This window comes from Cannabis sativa, chromosome 9, assembly GCF_029168945.1.
Source record: "Cannabis sativa cultivar Pink pepper isolate KNU-18-1 chromosome 9, ASM2916894v1, whole genome shotgun sequence".
NCBI lineage: Eukaryota > Viridiplantae > Streptophyta > Magnoliopsida > Rosales > Cannabaceae > Cannabis > Cannabis sativa.
This window is the reverse complement of record NC_083609.1, coordinates 60,366,974-60,385,466: the sequence shown is the minus strand read 5'-3', so window position 1 is coordinate 60,385,466 and position 18,493 is coordinate 60,366,974.

Sequence of the window (18,493 nt, the reverse complement as noted above, 5' to 3'; positions counted from 1 at the left end):
TCTACGATTACAATGCTTTGGCGGGCCTATTCAACATAGTCACCGGCATAGAACAATCTGAACACAAAAACCTACATTTTGCACACCTACTTGCAAACTACATAATACTCCGCTATTACCCCCGAATTGAAATCGACTCCCGTATCAACGACTCCCTTAACGCGCGGCTGCAGCCACTTTTACAAAATCGCACCATTTTCCTAACTTGATCCCAGTAATTTTGTATATGTGTCATTGCAAATATATTTGGTACAGACAAATGATAGACAATTTTTTTGTATGACGAAGATGGGGTAGAGACATAGATAATTTTCTATTCTCGAATGTCAACAAAAAACAGTTATTTTTAGTGACAATTTTTTAGTCACAACATAAATTTTTTCTGACTAAATGTGACTTTTAGTCACAACAAAATATTACTTGTGACTAAAACATAGTATTTAGACACAAGTTGTCACTAATTTAGTTTTAATTACAACAAGTATTGTGACTAAACACACATTTAGTCACAATAAATTATAATTTTTATAACTAATACTTTTAGCCACAGACATTTTAGTCATAACATAAGAATTATGTTTTATAATTAATCACAACTTTTTTACTTTTAGTTATAAATTTTGTTGTGACTAAAAGTAAAAACTTTTGTAGTGTGTTAAACAAAACGAGCATGGAATAACACCCTAGGGCAATATTATAATTGTACATGCACATAGTTACGTGGTCATCAATAATGTGGGCCCCTAAAATGAGTGGGCCCTAAGTGCGGGCCTAGCTCACTTATGCCTAGAGCTGGCCCTTGTTAGAATATATGTTATATTAAATTAGTATTTATGTCACTCAAGGGTTAATAATGTGGAAAAAGATTAAGGTTTCTCGTTCTTAAATCTATAACTATCGGAGGTTATCTTTTATCTTTTGTCAGGCCTGTCGCCTTCCTTGGGTTTAGGTACAACTTGGTAGGTATTATTTTTTGTTACTGCAATTAGTCTTGTCTCAGCTATGACATGATTTTGAGTGTTTTAGTCTTGCTTCTGTGACATAATTTTGAACGTTTTTGTCTTGTCTCTGTGACATGATTTTGAGTATTTTAGTCTTGTCTGTGTGATATAGTTTTATTTTGTTGTTAGTTCTTCTTTGTTCTTCGATGGTTCGTCATCAAATCGTTGTTATTAGTGGTTGCAAATAGCAATCTCTTTGCGACTGAAGGGGTTGTTAGTATTGAAGTTACACACCTTACACAATAGTTAAGTGCTCAAGCTACGAGTTTGAATGAACCTGCTGCAATAGTTTCTACTGTTATGTCTTTTGAGTGATGGATGAAACAAAATGTGTTTTTAACGTTAAGTATGATGCTGCAATATTTTTCATATGATTTTATTTTAATTTGTCAAACGATCTTGAATTAAGCATATGATTATTTAACTCATTTTTTTTTATTTCGGTCGTGTCTCTAACATAAAAATGAATATTATATGCTATTATTTTAGTTGATTATAATTAATATAATTTTTTTGATTTATTTAAATATATAAATATGTCACACACTATAGTGTCTTAATTTTTTTACTTTGTTTAATTATAGTGTGGCATGTCATTGACTCTAAACAAAGAAAAAAGAAAACAAATGAACTAACTCTCAAATTTATAAATTATTTATTTCTTTCAACAATATTACAATAATCAAATCCGCAAATTATGTCAAAGCCAACAAACATCTCATATATTTCATAATAAAAGTATTAATATATTTAAATATATATAAATGATATCCCTATTAATGTTAATGCCACATTCAAGATCCATTGAACATATTCACTTTCTATTAATTTAAAAAAAAAAGAGAGAGATTAAAATTAAAGGAGGTAACTTTAATTTGTTATCATAAATTGATTCTTTGTGTTGGCCTTAATATAATTAATTAAAGTATTATATTTTGTAGTTTTTTGAGTAAAGTCTAATATGCATGGTATATTTTCCTTTTAGAAAAATATATAATAAATCAATATCAATCTATTAATTAAGATAAATATTGTATCTATTATATATAATAATAAAGTCATAAATGGTGATGGTCTCTTCTTTCAACAATGGCTGCTTTTTATGTCTTTTTGTTTCTTAAAAGGAACATATATACCTAACTAATATCCATGGAATCATATATGACATCGTTTTAAATATATATATATATAGTTACACTATATATTTTTTATTAATTAATTATATATAGTTCTTTTTAAAAGACACTAACCGAAAAAGAAGAAAAAAAAACATTCTTGTTTCTTGATTGTACTAATTGATGTGTTGTGCACATTATTGTTGTTGTATTTATGTGTTTGTCAAATCATGATTTTGTAAAAAGTAGTATATATATATATATATGCATATTAATTAATATTATGTTAAATATCATGTCATACTGTTATAATTATTTTACATTATATATATAATTTTTTCTTCCATGTAAAAATGACTTTAATTTATAATTTAGTTAAACTAAAAACCTTATATAAAGTAGTATATATACATGTTAATTAATATTATGTTAAATATCTTCCAGTGAACTCACATTATCGAGCCTAACACATAAAAATATATGAATAAATGAAATAAAATTAAATTATTATCAGATTACAAGTAATTTTTTTAATTATTTTTAGTTAATTTCTCGCCTAATCTCGATATATTCAAAATATCTCAAATATTTTTCCCATTAAGAATTATGTTTTAAACTTACCCATGTGACTCTAATGGCCATCTATCGTATTTTTCATTGTCGTTGATCAAAAATTATAAAAATTACATAATTTATATCTACCATAAATAATACTCTTAGAGTTTAATAAAATCTCCAAAATTAAAAAATTATAACTCTAATGCCCACTTCTAAAAATGGAGTCCACAATAATATAAAATCATATATAATTATAAAATGTCAATAATTAATGTTAATTGTCTTTACTAATCCATAATCTAACATGCAGTCATTACACACGTGTTGACCTATTTTCACCACGAGGAACACATGTTGGAGAAGAACACATATCAAGATCACGATGCCAACGAGTCATGAGAAGCACGTGCTAAGGTGAGGACCTTTCCCTTAAGGCCAAGATGACATTTTGAGGCCCCTAGGGCCGAGGTGATGCATGTTGAGGCCCTTCGGGCCGTGGTGATTCATGTTGAACCTCCTTGGGCCAAGATGAGGTGCTAGAGCCCCCTTGGGTCGATATGAGGTGATTATTTTCTTGCTTCAACATCTCTCAGTAAAATATTCATAACACTCACATCTAAATTCCAAATGAACTGATTCAAGATGTGTTTTGGAAGTTGAGAAAGAGCTCTAAAACTTTTATGCTTTGTCTTTTTCATAATATGAACATAACATGGTTGAATTTAGGTTTAAAGTTTCAAACCGAGGTGATGAGGAGTTACATGGCTGAGATGATCACTTTGGGCCGAGGTGAGTGTCTTGAGGGCCTCCTTAGGCCGAGATGATGCACAAGGTGAGGAAACTCTTAAGGCCAAAGTGATATGTGTTGAGATTTGGTACGAGGTGATCATCTTTGGTATGAGGTGATGAGATTTGGTACGAGGTGATCATATTTGGTATGAGGTGATGCGACATGAAGTCCCACCTAGGTTATTTTTTTATTAATGTCGTTGTTATTTTTGCAAAATCAGGATATAACACATCTAAATAGATAGAATGTTAGAATTTTATTTGGACTTATATTAGTTTTTATTGATTTTATTAAAATTTGGATTAATTGAATAGTTCTTTGTTGTGTTAGCCCTTATTGTTATTAATCAATAGTTAATGAGCTTGTCATCTATATGTGTAAAGTCTACTTGAAGTAGAAATGTGGGCTTTTCTAGTTCACTGAAGCCTTTGATGAGAAGGCCTAATCCAACTAGAGTTATATACATACCGAAACAAATAAGAGACCGGAACAGTCTTTCAAGGGGTACTATAAAGTTATCCTAAATTTATTGAGCATTGTTATTGGGCACTGATGGTGTCTAACACCTTTTATAGGTGACATCTCACGATTGGTTAGTGATATTCCCCAAAAATTAGTTTCTTAAAACCTGATATTTAATTATACCAATAACAATATAACACTATAAAAAGTATTAAGAGAAATGGTAACTTCAAACAATTCTCAAATTTATTTGTGTTTCAACCACTTTTTAGAATTGTTACCCCACAATATGTATATAAAATATAATAATGTGATTGTTGCCAGGTACAGTACGTACTATTCATGAATTATTAAGCTATAAATAAACATAACCAATACTGCCTATACATCACAGCTAGCTACTTATGTACTTATTTGTTGAAATTTTTCTATATTGAACTATATCAAGTAATTGAATTTATTAATTTGGGTTAAATTAATTATTAGCTTCACTGACAGAATTTTCTATAATTAAAGTTCTTATGAATTATGATCGACTCTGTTTTTTTTTTTTTTTTTTTTTTTTTTTTTTTTGTGTGTGTGTGTGTGGGGCATTTATTCAAGCACCAATAAATCGTTTAAGTACTTTCAATAAAATTGATATTTTTAGAGAATTGTTAAAAAAATAATATTACTGTTTAGAATTTTTCTCAGTATCATATTATTATAATATAATTAAGTATCGGGTCTCATATTTTAAAAAAATAATTTTTAATAAATATCACTAACAACTGTGGGGGGCGTCACCTATCTGGGACACTAGTCCAAATTTTTTTTATAAAAAATACTGGAATATGAGTGAATTTTTATAAAAATACTGTCATACGGAAATTTTTTCAAAAATACTGCGTTTTTATAAAACGCCAATAAAACACAAAGAAGAATAACTCTAAACAACAGTAGAACAACTAAAAAATAGCAGTAGATCATACCAGTGAAATTTAACACAGTATACTGCAGTATGAAGCTTATTAAAAAACACAATAAAAAATAAAAAATTTTACCTGACAGTATTTTTGTAAGAAAATAACAAAAGTTAGTATACCATGTAAATTTTCTTTTAAAAAAATAACTTTTAGTAAATATCACTAACAATTGTGGGGCGTCACCTATCTGCGAAGCTAGCCCAAAAATTTAGGGGAACCAATACATGTAAGTTTTTGGTGAATTACCTCATATACTATTTTTTTTTAAATTTACAGTTTGGGTTGCTTCGGTGTATGTGATTTCTTCGGTAGTTTTCATGTGGGTTGCTATACAGATTTTAGTTGCGATTTAGGTTACTCTGTTAATTGCTATAAAAGTTTCTGTGTATAATTTTGTAAAAATACAAAAAAAAAAAAACTATTTTAAATTGTAAAAATGAAAAAATTTATAATTTTTTTTATATATATTTTATTATTTTTTTCATCTAATTTATAAATAATAAAAAATATGAAGTACCATAGTACCCTCATCGATCGATTCCTAGTTATATATATTTTTTTTTTGTTGAACCTTGGCCATTTACAAATGTATTGATCAAAATGTACTTACACTTAAGCTATACTATGCAAGCATTTATAGTCATGGTGTATACATTATTAAACTTATGGGTAAGTACATTCCTTATTCACTTCCTATTTGTTTTGATATTCACAAATTTTAGTATAATTTTTTTTTTATGATTGTGTATGTTATAGTTATTTAAAATCACATGTAAATTTTTAAAAAATTCTGAATAATTTACAATGCTAAAAATAAAATTTACATATTTTTTACAAGTGACTATATTTTTTTTTATACGTGCGTGCTACGTAAATAATTATTTAAAATTTTATTTTTATTACTATAAACTATTCAAAATCTTTTAAAAATATATAAATAATTCTAAATACCTATAAGGTATACAATCATATAAAGAATTAAACTAATTATTTTTTCTAAATATTAAATAAATAAATAACCTATTAGAACTACCCTTTAATCTATTTAGATTCTAAGGATCTCAACATAAACTCTCAAAAGTAATTTTGTTAGTTACACAAAATATAAGATTATTTTTTATATTGAAAAATACACCTAATTCAAAAAGAGAAATATGTTATATAATATTAATAAGGTTGTAACGCAAGTACATAATTTATATTTATATATATTCTATAAATATAACGTAGCACAGTTCTCAATGTTTTGTCAGCGTAACAGATATATTTAACGTTATGTGTGGAATTATATTATATAGTCATCTTCTTACATATAATATTATATTATTCTACTTATTTTTATTTTTCCTTCTATATGCTATATATATTATTATTATTATTATTATTATTATTTAACACCATGTAAGCATACCATACATTAAAGTTGTAAATTTAGGTTTTTTTTTCACCAAGTTTATCTTAAATATTTTAGAGACCCTATTCTAATTTTTAAAATTCAACCTATATAAAAAAATATATAATTTATAAATAATTTTTTTAAAATATATTATACGATTATATATTTTACAAAATACTAAAAAAACTTCAATTATTTTATTAAAATTGTTATTAATTTTAATACAACAAAAAAAAATAGAAAATAAGAATATGAAACGTTTGAAAAAAATAATAAATAAAAGTAATTGATTTTTTTTTTTGTTTAAAAACAACAATAAAATTGACAATGAACTTTGAAAATTAGGATGAAGTGACCAATAATAAGTTCGGATAGAGACATACCCTATCATATTAATGTGGGGGCTATAACAAAAATATTGCCTGAAAAATTAAATCTAGTAATAATGATCATAATGTAGGTATAAATATTTTTTTATGATAAATAAGCCCCACAAAATAAAGATTCCGGGTCTGTCGCTGAATTGTTAGTCCCTTAAAAAGTTAGGTTCATTAAAAAAAAAACTAGAAGGCATTAAAGAAAAAATATATTGTGCCCTTAATTTTGTTTGGGTCTTGTGCAGTAATCCAACTTGCACACCATAAGGACCAACCTTGCTTTTAACACAACACAAAACTGGCATGAGCTCGAATCAAAGGCATGAGCACAATCTATTACAAAAAATTATAGACTTGTCATAAAAAAAAATTATAAATTTGGGTACGACAAAATACAATACTATAAATAAGCATGACACAATATAAAAAAAAGACTTAAACACCACACGACACCATAATCCTAAAAGTATCGACACATAAATATAAATAAACTAGCCCATTGTTAAAAATTCTTCTAATTTTTGATAATAATAATTATAATACAATTGTATTTACTAATAAATATTATTTAAATTTTAATTAATTTTTTATATAATTATGCGTAAATTATTGTTGAAAAATTATATAAAAATAATTTAACTATACTCTATACATAATTAAGGTATTTTTTATTTTACGATTATTAATTTTGTATAAGTAGTTATTAAGGTAAATATATTATTTTGGGTAGCATTTCTTTCTTATTGATTTATTATTTTAAAATATGTTATCTTTTTTTAGTTATTAGATTATTTTAGTTTTCGTTTTCTTATTACACTTTTACAATTTTTCATTTATGTCATTAAGTTTTATCCAATTTTTCTTTTAATAAGTTATTTTATTTGTTTTAACATGGTTAGTATTCTTATATATTGTTGTGTTATTTTGTACGGTGATATTATTATGTTATGATAGTTTATTATGTAAGATTTTATTTTTTAGAGTTGACAAAAATTTAACGAGTTTGAACAAGATCTCTCTTCAAGTATTCGAATTGGAGATAAGTTTCTATCTTTTTTTTATTTTATCTATTATTATTATTATTATTATTGGCATAATATGTTATAATTTTTATTTTTTTTCTTTGGTTTTGTAGGGAGGTTCACAGATTCGCCGAAGCTAAACTTATGTAGCTTTAGTGGTTGCACTGAATTGATCTCTTGCATTGGGCTACTTAATAAATCTTTTGAATCTAGTTGATTATTTTCAATTACTGTATATTCTAGGAGATCCTTCTTCTTTATTTTAAAGTAGGATCTTTCTTAGATTTTTTTGCTAGTTTGTTATCCAGTTTTTCTGAGCCATCTCTGATTCATGTTTATTATACACATGAATTAGCAGTTCGTGCACTCAAAGTGAATGATAAACTAATTTGAATAAATGATTTTTTATCTTTTTTGTATGTATAAATTTTTGAGTATTTTCAATAAAAGTTTATTTTGAGAAAGAAAACAAAAAAAAGTACTAAAAAGAAAAGGTGTGGTAGGACCGTGTAGAGATCCTTTGAGATTTGGTTACAGAAATCGTTAAGAGAAAAAGGTTAAAGTCTGACCGTACACGTGGACCGCACGGATGTTCCCACACGTGTAACGGACGTTATGTGTTCGTGCAAAAAGCAATTGGAATAAACGAAAACGGTCTTCCGAAAAAGACAAAAACACTTATTATTTTAACCTTTTTTATTAATCATAACTGAAAACTCATAATAATTTATGATTATTACGTTACCATAATTGGAAAGAGAAACCCAAACTCAAACCACGCCTACGTGTACGTCTGCATGTATATGTGTATATGTGTAGTATATATATATTAATAAATAATATTGATATTGATACACTAAATTTATTAGATACTACTTGTGCTTAATAAAAATGCTCTAAGAGCATCTAATGTACTCACTAAATTTGGTGTTACACTATCACTAAATTTGATGTCAAAAACTATTTTCACTCCAACCACAACACCAAAAATTACACTAAAAAATATTCATTATTATTATTATATTAATTTTTTAATAAAATAAAATTATTACAGTATTCATATTTAAATTTACACACAATAAATTAAAATGTGTTTTTACAATGCACCCCTCTAAATAAAAGAGACGCGTGCAATAGATAGTTTAGATTTTATTTTCGGCGTGTTAAATTTTTTTAAAATTTTACCAGATATTTTAAATAACTATAATGTACATGACCATAAAAAAATAAACTAAAATTCTACAATGCATTAGGGGTCCACCGATGCACCCCTATTTATTTCAGCATATGAGAGAATTTTTTAGTTTAATTTGTTTCATGGTCGTCTACGTTGCAGTTATTTAGGACATCCTGTAAAATTTTGAGAAATTCAAAAAAATTTTAACACGCCGAAAATAGGGTTTAAACAGTCTATTTCACGCACATATAAAATAAAAGTTTCGCGTGCAATAGGCAGTTTGAACCTTGTTTTCGGCATGTTAAATTTTTTCAAATTTTTCGAAATTGTGCAAGATGTCTTAAATAGCTATAATATAGACGACTATACAAAAATTAAGCTAAAAAATTATACCAGATACAATAAATAGAAGTGCATCGATTGATCCATTTTAAGGAAATGTATTGTAAAAATAACATTTTTAATTTTATAAATACAAATAATAATATATAATAATAATTAAAAAAAAAAAGAATGCCGTAGCTACAGTGTCACGGCATATATACCGTGCACTGTAGCCACACGGCATATATGCTGTAAACTTTGGTGCTACGTTGGATGGATTTTATACACTAAATGCAAGTTTTAGTGCTACCTTGGAGTTGCTCTAAGTTAAGAAAAAATGTTAAAGGGTACCAGTAGTGCATAACACCTTCATATGTGTTAATATCGCTAGTAGTTCAACTAAATATCGAGTCTCATATAATTTAATATAATAACTTTTAAAGAGTATCGCTAGCCAATCGCAACACGACATATTAAGAAGATGCTAGGCACTACTGGTGCCTAATAGCAATGCTCTAAGCTAAAATTATACATAAAAAATCGCTAATTAATTATAAGATAGTGTCAAGTACCTTAGTGCCTCATAGAAATTTCTATAAGCACACTCTTAAGAAAAATCTACTGATGTACTCTTTACTTTTTTTGGCATTTGAAAAAAGAAATTAATCTAATTTTTTATAAATGTACCTTAAGACGTCTTAGAAAATTATTTCAAAATTTTATAATAAGATATATTAAATAAATAATTATAATGTATACAGATATAAAAAAAAAAATAGAGTATAAAAATTTATTTAAATAGCAAAACAAATAAAAGATGAAGCAATACATTTATTTTAAAAGGGTGGATTCAAAATTATATTTTATGATATTATATTAATATATTATGATGTGATACGTAACGTACGTAGTACCGTTCTGTAACGATTCTCATCACTTTTCATTCAAAAACCATTAATTATTAATAACTTTATTATTATTCTGATGACTCTGTCATGTTACATGCAACCCATTATATGATATTATTATATATATATATATATATATATTTATATTTATGACAAAATGATCGAGACCATGCAATGCACCCACATCATCACCATGAATCGACGGTGGGAATTCACTTTTATATAGATATATAGGTTGTGTTTCACATATTTTATATTTTAAACTTGAATAAAATGAATTCGATCAATGATATTTATAGTAATGTGGGGGCACATAATAATAATAATAATGTACGTGTAATTACGTACTCAATATTTATATATATAATATAGATAATCAACTCTTTCACTTTCACATGAGAAATGCTAAACCTAATTATCATATGCTATGTCATCATATTGTTATTAAATCTCATTTTTTATTTACTTTAATAATGATCGAATTTAAAAACTATTAACGATTATATGATGACACACCTCATTAATTTGGATGCTATAGGCAATAGGTAGGTATAGTAGGCAGGTTAAATTTGTGTTTAAATTTGTATTTTTAAAATTTTTGAAAATATTATATATATATATATATATATTTTCTAAATAATTAAGAATGAATTTTTTTTTTCTTATAATCCACTAATAATGTTCGCTGGTCGTAGCAGTAAGCAACATAATGCTTATGTAACAATCCTCTTCACACATTTAAATTTTGAACTATTTGAAGAGTTTTTGCACAACTCTAAGAAAACCCTAGCTGGATTAGTTATCAAATATCTTAATTATAATTAATGAGCTAGCTAGCTATAGTGTAACTTATATCAAAGAAAAAATATAAGGCCAAGGCAGATATAATGGGTTGTTCCATAATATCTCACAACAACATTTTCTATGAATAGCAGCAGAAGTGGTGGGCATCCAATTCAATCCAACTTTTTTTTTTCTCATCCAATCCAATCCAATTAGTAATTGGATTTGAAAAATCATCATCCGATCTAATCCAATTAGACTTCAAAATCCAATCCAATCCAATCCAATTACTAATTGGATTGGATCAGTTTTTTCATTAGATATCTAATTACACACATAAATTTCAATATTAACTTACAAATATAAAGAAAAATACGTAAAAAAAACTAAGTATCACTTTTTATTTAAGTTTAATACTTCATAAATATACTATTCTTACAAGTGTATTGTAGCTAAAAGTTTTAAATAATTAAAACAACAACATTTCTAAGTAATAAAATAGAACAAAACATCATGAAAATAAATACACTAAACAATTAAGTGTTACAAATTCAACATATAAAAAAAAATCTAATAAAAATCTAATAAATATTTATTATATTTCCCAATATTTTTTATTATATAAATACTTTTTTAATATATATAAATGTAATTGGGTTGGATCGGTTTTTAATTGGATTTTGAGATTGACATCCAATAACCGATCCAATCCAATTAGAATCCAACTTTTAGAATCCAATCCAATCCAATTGTAATTGGATATATCCAACTTTTTATAATTGGATTGGATTGGATCGGTTCAGTTCAATTGGATTGGATTGGATGATGCCCACCCCTAAGCAGAACTATTAGCTACGGGTAAAATTTGTAACTAATAGGAGTAGTGTATAGCGGCGAAACCCAAATCTTATCCCTAATACTAAGTATTTATTTTGTTTTAAAAAAATATTAGCGGCAAGGTCCGCCGCTAATAGTATTGGCGACAGACCCCGCTGCTATTGTTCGCCACTAAAAATTGGATGAGAAATTTCTCGCCCTTTCATTTGAATATTATTATAACTGAAGCATTAACAGTGGGCCCCACCGCTTAATTACTAATAAAAAATCAATGAAAAAATAAAAAAAAATATATTAAAGACTTATTAGCGGCGGATCTATAAATAATGCACCCGAACCATTTTCCCTATTTTCTCCTTCTCTCTACTTCTTTAACCTCTCTTTCCTTCTTCCCCAACCCCTTTCTCTCTCAATCCTCCTCCAGTCTCCACCGGTCTTTGTCCGTCCCATCCATTCGCCCATTTGCTTCCGTTAAGTTACATTTACATTTACATTATATATATAAGTTATGTAATTATGCCTTCTCCGCCCGCTAATTAATGAAATGTATAATACTGTGGCAGATATATTTAATTACAACTATACGTGAGACATTAGGAAGTAGTCTGACCTCTGAATAACATGCCAATTTATACACGGTTTAAAATCTTTATTCAAATATACGGTCAATCGCAATCTCCTGGTGGTTCGTCTTCTTAGAATTATGCTGCTCCTCCACAACATCAATACCAACTTTCTCCGCAGCAACATCAGCCTTCTCTGTAGTAGCAACACCAGTTTGGTTCGCAACAGGGAAATCAATTCGAATATGGAACCCAGCCCCTTTGCAGTCAAAATTTTGCTGATTTTGAGATATTTGAGAGTTCTTCGTAAGAGCAATAATTTTTTCGACCCCTATACTCAACCAAGCTGTGACAGTCAGTAGTCCCGTGATCCGTAAGGGGAAATACCGGGTAAGCTGTGCAATCCCACATAACCTGGGGAAGGTCAAGTGGGATGATTCTGGAACTGTGTAGGTATGAGACTACACAGTTGAAGAGAGCTTAAATGGATTGATTGGTACTACCTATATCAACAAGGTGCATCTTGTTTTCTGGTAACCCATCTCGAAAGAACTCCACAGTTAAGTGTGCTTGACTTGGAGCAATTTTAGGATGGGTGACCTCCTGGGAAGTTTTCCTAGGAAGCGTGCGAGTGAGGACAAAGCACGCTGGAAACACTCGTGTTGGTCTGTAGGGCCAGTCATCAGTCCATGAAGCAGCTAAAGTGGCGTACTCGTGTATAAGAGCCATTCTTTCCGTGGGTGTAAGGACCCAATGGAGGCTTGAAGCGGGGACGTTACAAATGGTATCAGAGCCTTGACCTAGCCGGAAGTGTGGTCGACGAGGACGTCGGACCCCGTAAGGGGGGGTGATTGTGACAGTCAGTAGTCCCGTGATCCGTAAGGGGAAATACCGGGTAAGCTGTGCAATCCCACATAGTCTGGGGAAGGTCAAGTGGGATGATTCTGGAACTGTGTATGTACGAGACTACACAGTTGAAGAGAGCTTAAATGGATTGATTGGTACTACCTATATCAACAAGGTGCATCTTGTTTTTTGGTAACCGATCTCGAAATAACTCCACAGTTAAGCGTGCTTGACTTGGAGCAATTTTAGGATGGGTGACCTCCTGGGAAGTTTTCCTAGGAAGCGTGCGAGTGAGGACAAAGCACGCTGGAAACACTCGTGTTGGTCTGTAGGGTCAGTCATCAGTCCATGAAGCAGCCAAAGTGACGTACTCGTGTATAAGAGCCATTCTTTCCGTGGGTGTAAGGACCCAATGAAGGCTTGAAGCGGGGACGTTACACAAGCTCAGCTTATACGTGGTTTATCTTCAAATCAACCATATGTTTCTTATCTGCCACAACCATCGGGAATCTCCCAATAATAATAATGCGAATCAAGACCTTTTCATCCAAGACCTTAATGATAATTTTATGGAATAATTAGTAATTTAAGTTTGTTAATAATTCAGACTTTATAAAATTTAATTTAATTTAAGAATTTTGAATAGTATTAATGAATATTATTAGTGTTAAATTATAATATTTAGAATCGGTTAAGTTATATTTAATTTATTTTTTATTTTTAAAATTCTATTAACAGAGGACATTAGCGACGGGTGTTTGTTGCTAGTGTTATGTGTCAGTTACGATTAACAAAACTGACACACAACATTAGCGGCGAACTCGAAAGAGATTTTTTGCTCTGTTTCTTTATTCAGATCAATCAGCTTCCTTTCAATGGAGGTGAATTCACCTACTTATACGAAGTAGCTGATGGTTATAATGGTCAAGATAGACCATTACAAATAATAATAATAAGTTAATACTAAATGTGATAATTATATATATATCCGTTATTAAATACACGAAACGTTTGTTATAATTGCACTCTAAATACTTGATCGTTATTTCTGTTGATTGGTGTATTCACACATTTTCTTCAATAATAGGAGTTTTCCTTAATATTACAAGATCTATTTCGATACTACGAGTTCTCTTTTAGTGTAATTATTTTTTCGAAAAAGGGAAATTTATCTCAATAACAAATATTTCTTAGATAATATATATAGAAAATTATGCTTATGGGATGAATGTTTGGTAAATGCATGAAATACGTGTGAAGACCAACAACCTCAAAATGCATAAACACATAACTACAAAATAATAAAACAAAACACATATGCATGTATATATATATATATGTATGTATATATTTATAGATAGAGAGATAGAGACTAGAGAGAGGAAACAAAAAGAAAATATAAGGATGGATATAATTATATATAGGTCATAGAAATAAATATTTTGGGGTTGAAATCAAGGCAAACATGCAGAAACATTGATGGTAATTACATATACATATATATATATATAAATTAATAATTTCCTATATATATATATACTACTCGAGTTCTTTTTACTGTCTTCCAGAAGAGCTGCAAAAGCAATAATAATTTATGCATATATAGTCAAACAAGCAAGTGTAGTAAATAAAAGCTTATCACCATCATCATTATATATATAACCTTCTGAAACTATATATAAATATTTATATATAGTTTCTATATAAAGTGTGCCTATATAACAGAATTTTTGGTTTTTGAGAAATTCATGGGTGACTTTTTATTCATATTAAAAATAAGATGGTTTATTATTAAAAATAAAATAGTTTATGAGAAATTTATGGGTCACTTTTTATTTATATATAATAAAATAAAAATAAAATAAATTCCATTAAATCCAACCAAAAAAATAGGGTTCTAGATTTTCTTTAATTACCGTATTTCTAACCCTATGGTTTATTATTAAAAATAAAATGGTTTATGAGAAATTCATGAATCACTTTTTATTTATATATAATAAAATAAAAATAAAATAAATCCCATTAAATCTAAAAAAAAATAGGGTTCTAGATTTTCTTTAATTACCGTATTTCTAACCCTATTTGATTATTTATGCCTCTAGTATATATATATGTATATAAGTACGTTACCTAACTCTCTGGCTATACTACTCATGAGCCATGAGGTGCTTTGCTTTCCCTCGTGAGTATTTTCACATGAGCTAGCTAGGGTTTCCATCTCTTCTTCCTTTTCTTACTCTCTCTTAATTATTGGTAATAATGATAATAATATAAAAATGAATTTGAGTTAGGAATAATTAATATGTAGATTTTATATGTTGTCTTTTTTGCTGAACTAGATTTTATATGTTGTCGTAAATATACTTAGTTTTCTTATATATATATGAAATACTTTTTAATGGATAATATTCATTGATGGACACTAAAAAAATTAATAAGGTAACAATCTAATAACCTTTTATGGTATATAAGTTTCCAACAATTATTTTTTTTTAAAAAATTATATTTATTTTTTATAAAATTAGAAATAATAATTTCAACTAATATATAGTTTGAAAAAATTATAAATTATTTTTAAAAATTAATTGAAATTACTACTTATTATTTTATGAAATTGTGAGTTTATTAATAATTTATTATTGTAAAACTAAGAATCATTTACATGTATATTAATGTGTTTTTTTTTATTAGGAGAATAAGAGCTTGATTGTAAAATCCAATTGTCTTAATATATATTATTCACGCTCTTAAAAGTAAAACGCTACAACACTTCTTAGTTCTTACTTAGGGTATCATTGTTAGAGAAATATTATTATCATCTAATGATTTTTTTGACATTACCATGCATCATTCTCCTAAAATAACTAATGAGGTGTTGTTCATTATTTATATTCTTAAGATTGGAAGATGATAATCTTATCTAGGGGTCAAGTATAATTTTTTGTGCTGAAATTCTTGTATTGGCAACTGCACGAAAGAACTCCACGATTAAGCATGCTTGACCTGGGATAATAAGCACGTTTCGTGGATTGATGAATTTCAAAGAAAAAATGATTAATTCTGCTTTTGCTTATGTACATATTTTGTGATAAGAGATGATCATACATCTTAATAATTATATTTTTTTTATTCTAATTAAGTATCAAACTTATTAATAATTAGTGTACCCTCTCTATATGTTTTTTTTTTCTTAAAAAATAATATAAGGTGATGTTTGCTTTGATAATGCGTACGTAATAAAAATGGTGTTATAATATTTGGTTTAACTTTATAATAATAAATATTATAATTATATAAAGTAAATTGTATATTGATAAAAATCTATTTAATTTTACTATATATTTTTAGTATTTTAAATTTAAATAGAAGTAAAAAAAAGGGGTAAACAAAGTCATTTTTAACAATATAATCATTATTATATTAGTTTTATATAGTATAATAATTAGGATTATGATAATTAATGTTTATTACAATGTAAATTGGTCATATTAATTTTATTACAATATTCATTACATTAAACCAAACATGTTCATGTATTTGTACTAATAACAAATATGACCATTATTCATGCAAATCTTTCTTAAGGCGCTCTTTATTTATGCAAATTTGACCATTATTCATGTTCTTGTATTTTACTGTTTAATTTTCCTAAGACGTCCCTTATTCATGCAAATTTTCGACCATTATAGCTATGCATGAATTAGTTGTGTACGCACTTAGAGTGGATAGTGAGCTACTTTTGATGAAAAATCTTCAATCTTTTTTTTTTTTTTTGAATAATAATGAGATTTCATTATATCAAATCTTCCAAAACAAAGGAAACAATTATCATAGGTAACTCAACACTACTAAAAACACGGTCAGCCTCAATAAGAGAAGATCGCGCCAAAGAATGCACAACCTTATTAACAGACCGCTTAACAAAGATCCAACACAACTCTCTAAGGCAATCCGACTCCACTATCACACTAGTCCATTCGTTGTCTTTAATCTAACTCAGAGCCTCTTTTATTCCAATGGCTTCAACTTCATGAGGTTGTAAATCACCAGCCATCTTCAATGATCTTGCTTGAATAACCATACCATTAGTACTATCTCTAGCTACCAAGCCAATACCATAGCTCTTCTCATTTGAAAAAAGTGCACCATCGACATTAATTTTGATTTTAGGAAAATTGGGGGGGGGGGGGGTCCAATGCTCAGTTCGAACCTGATTGGGTTCATTGGGAGATCCTAACTCTTGGTTTTGAGCATTATACCAATCAACAAAGTTTAGTTTTGCCAAAAGTAACACTTCCTCAGATGTAGGTTGTTTCTCATTCCAAACTACCTCATTTCTAACCTTCCATATCGACCATAAAATCATACATGCCTCCAATCACTCGGCCTCATTCCATTCTCTTAATCCTTCTTCCCACCAGCTGCAAAACATCATTGCACTCATTCCAACAGCAGGGATCCGAGCCTGCCTCCAGCAGCTTTGAGCAAAATGGCAACGAACAAGGACATGTAAAGATGTTTCCGGGGCAGCAGAACACATAGGACAGTCAGAGTTTATAGGGACATGTTTAGTAGTAAGTTGAAATCGGGTAGGAAGACTATTTGTGCACACACGCCATAGGAAATCTTTAACTTTTGGAGGAAGTTTGAGCCGCCATAACTTTGTCCATGCACCAGAAAAAGTCGCTCCATGTTTATTTTTTGCTGCTGCAGAATTGTATATGCACTTCGCACAGTGAACAAACCCGAAGCCTCCTTCCTCCAAAACCAACCATCACTTTCAACATCAGATGACAAAGGTATCTTCCACACTAGTTCCTGGTCCCTTGCCGTGAGCACATCCCTTAGAACATCCTCATCCCATTCACGCACATCGACTTTCATTAGGGAGTTCACCATTCTATCCACAAGGCAAATTTGTTGAGACTAAACAAAAGGGTTAACATCATCCATTAGTCACGGGTCATTGAGGATGCTAACATTTGAGCCATTACCCACTAATCTTCTTGCTCCATCCCGAACCAACCCTTGAGCCTCCAAGACACTCCTCCAAATATAACTTGGATTAGTTTTGCTCCACTAATCTTCAATCTCTTTTTATAATGTATTCAACGCTAATTTATTTCTCAATGAAATTTTATTCATTATTAAAAAAAAATAACAAATTTGACGATTTTATAATAAAAATGCATATTTAAACAAAGGAGAGAGAAGGTTGTACATAATTTTTATTCTTATGAAATAATAATTTTTTTAAAATAAAAATAAATTGAACGATTTAGTGGGATTCCTTTCTGTGATAAGTACCATACAAAATGTATCACGTGCACGTACGATGTTCTCCATTATTTATAACTATTTTTCTTTAT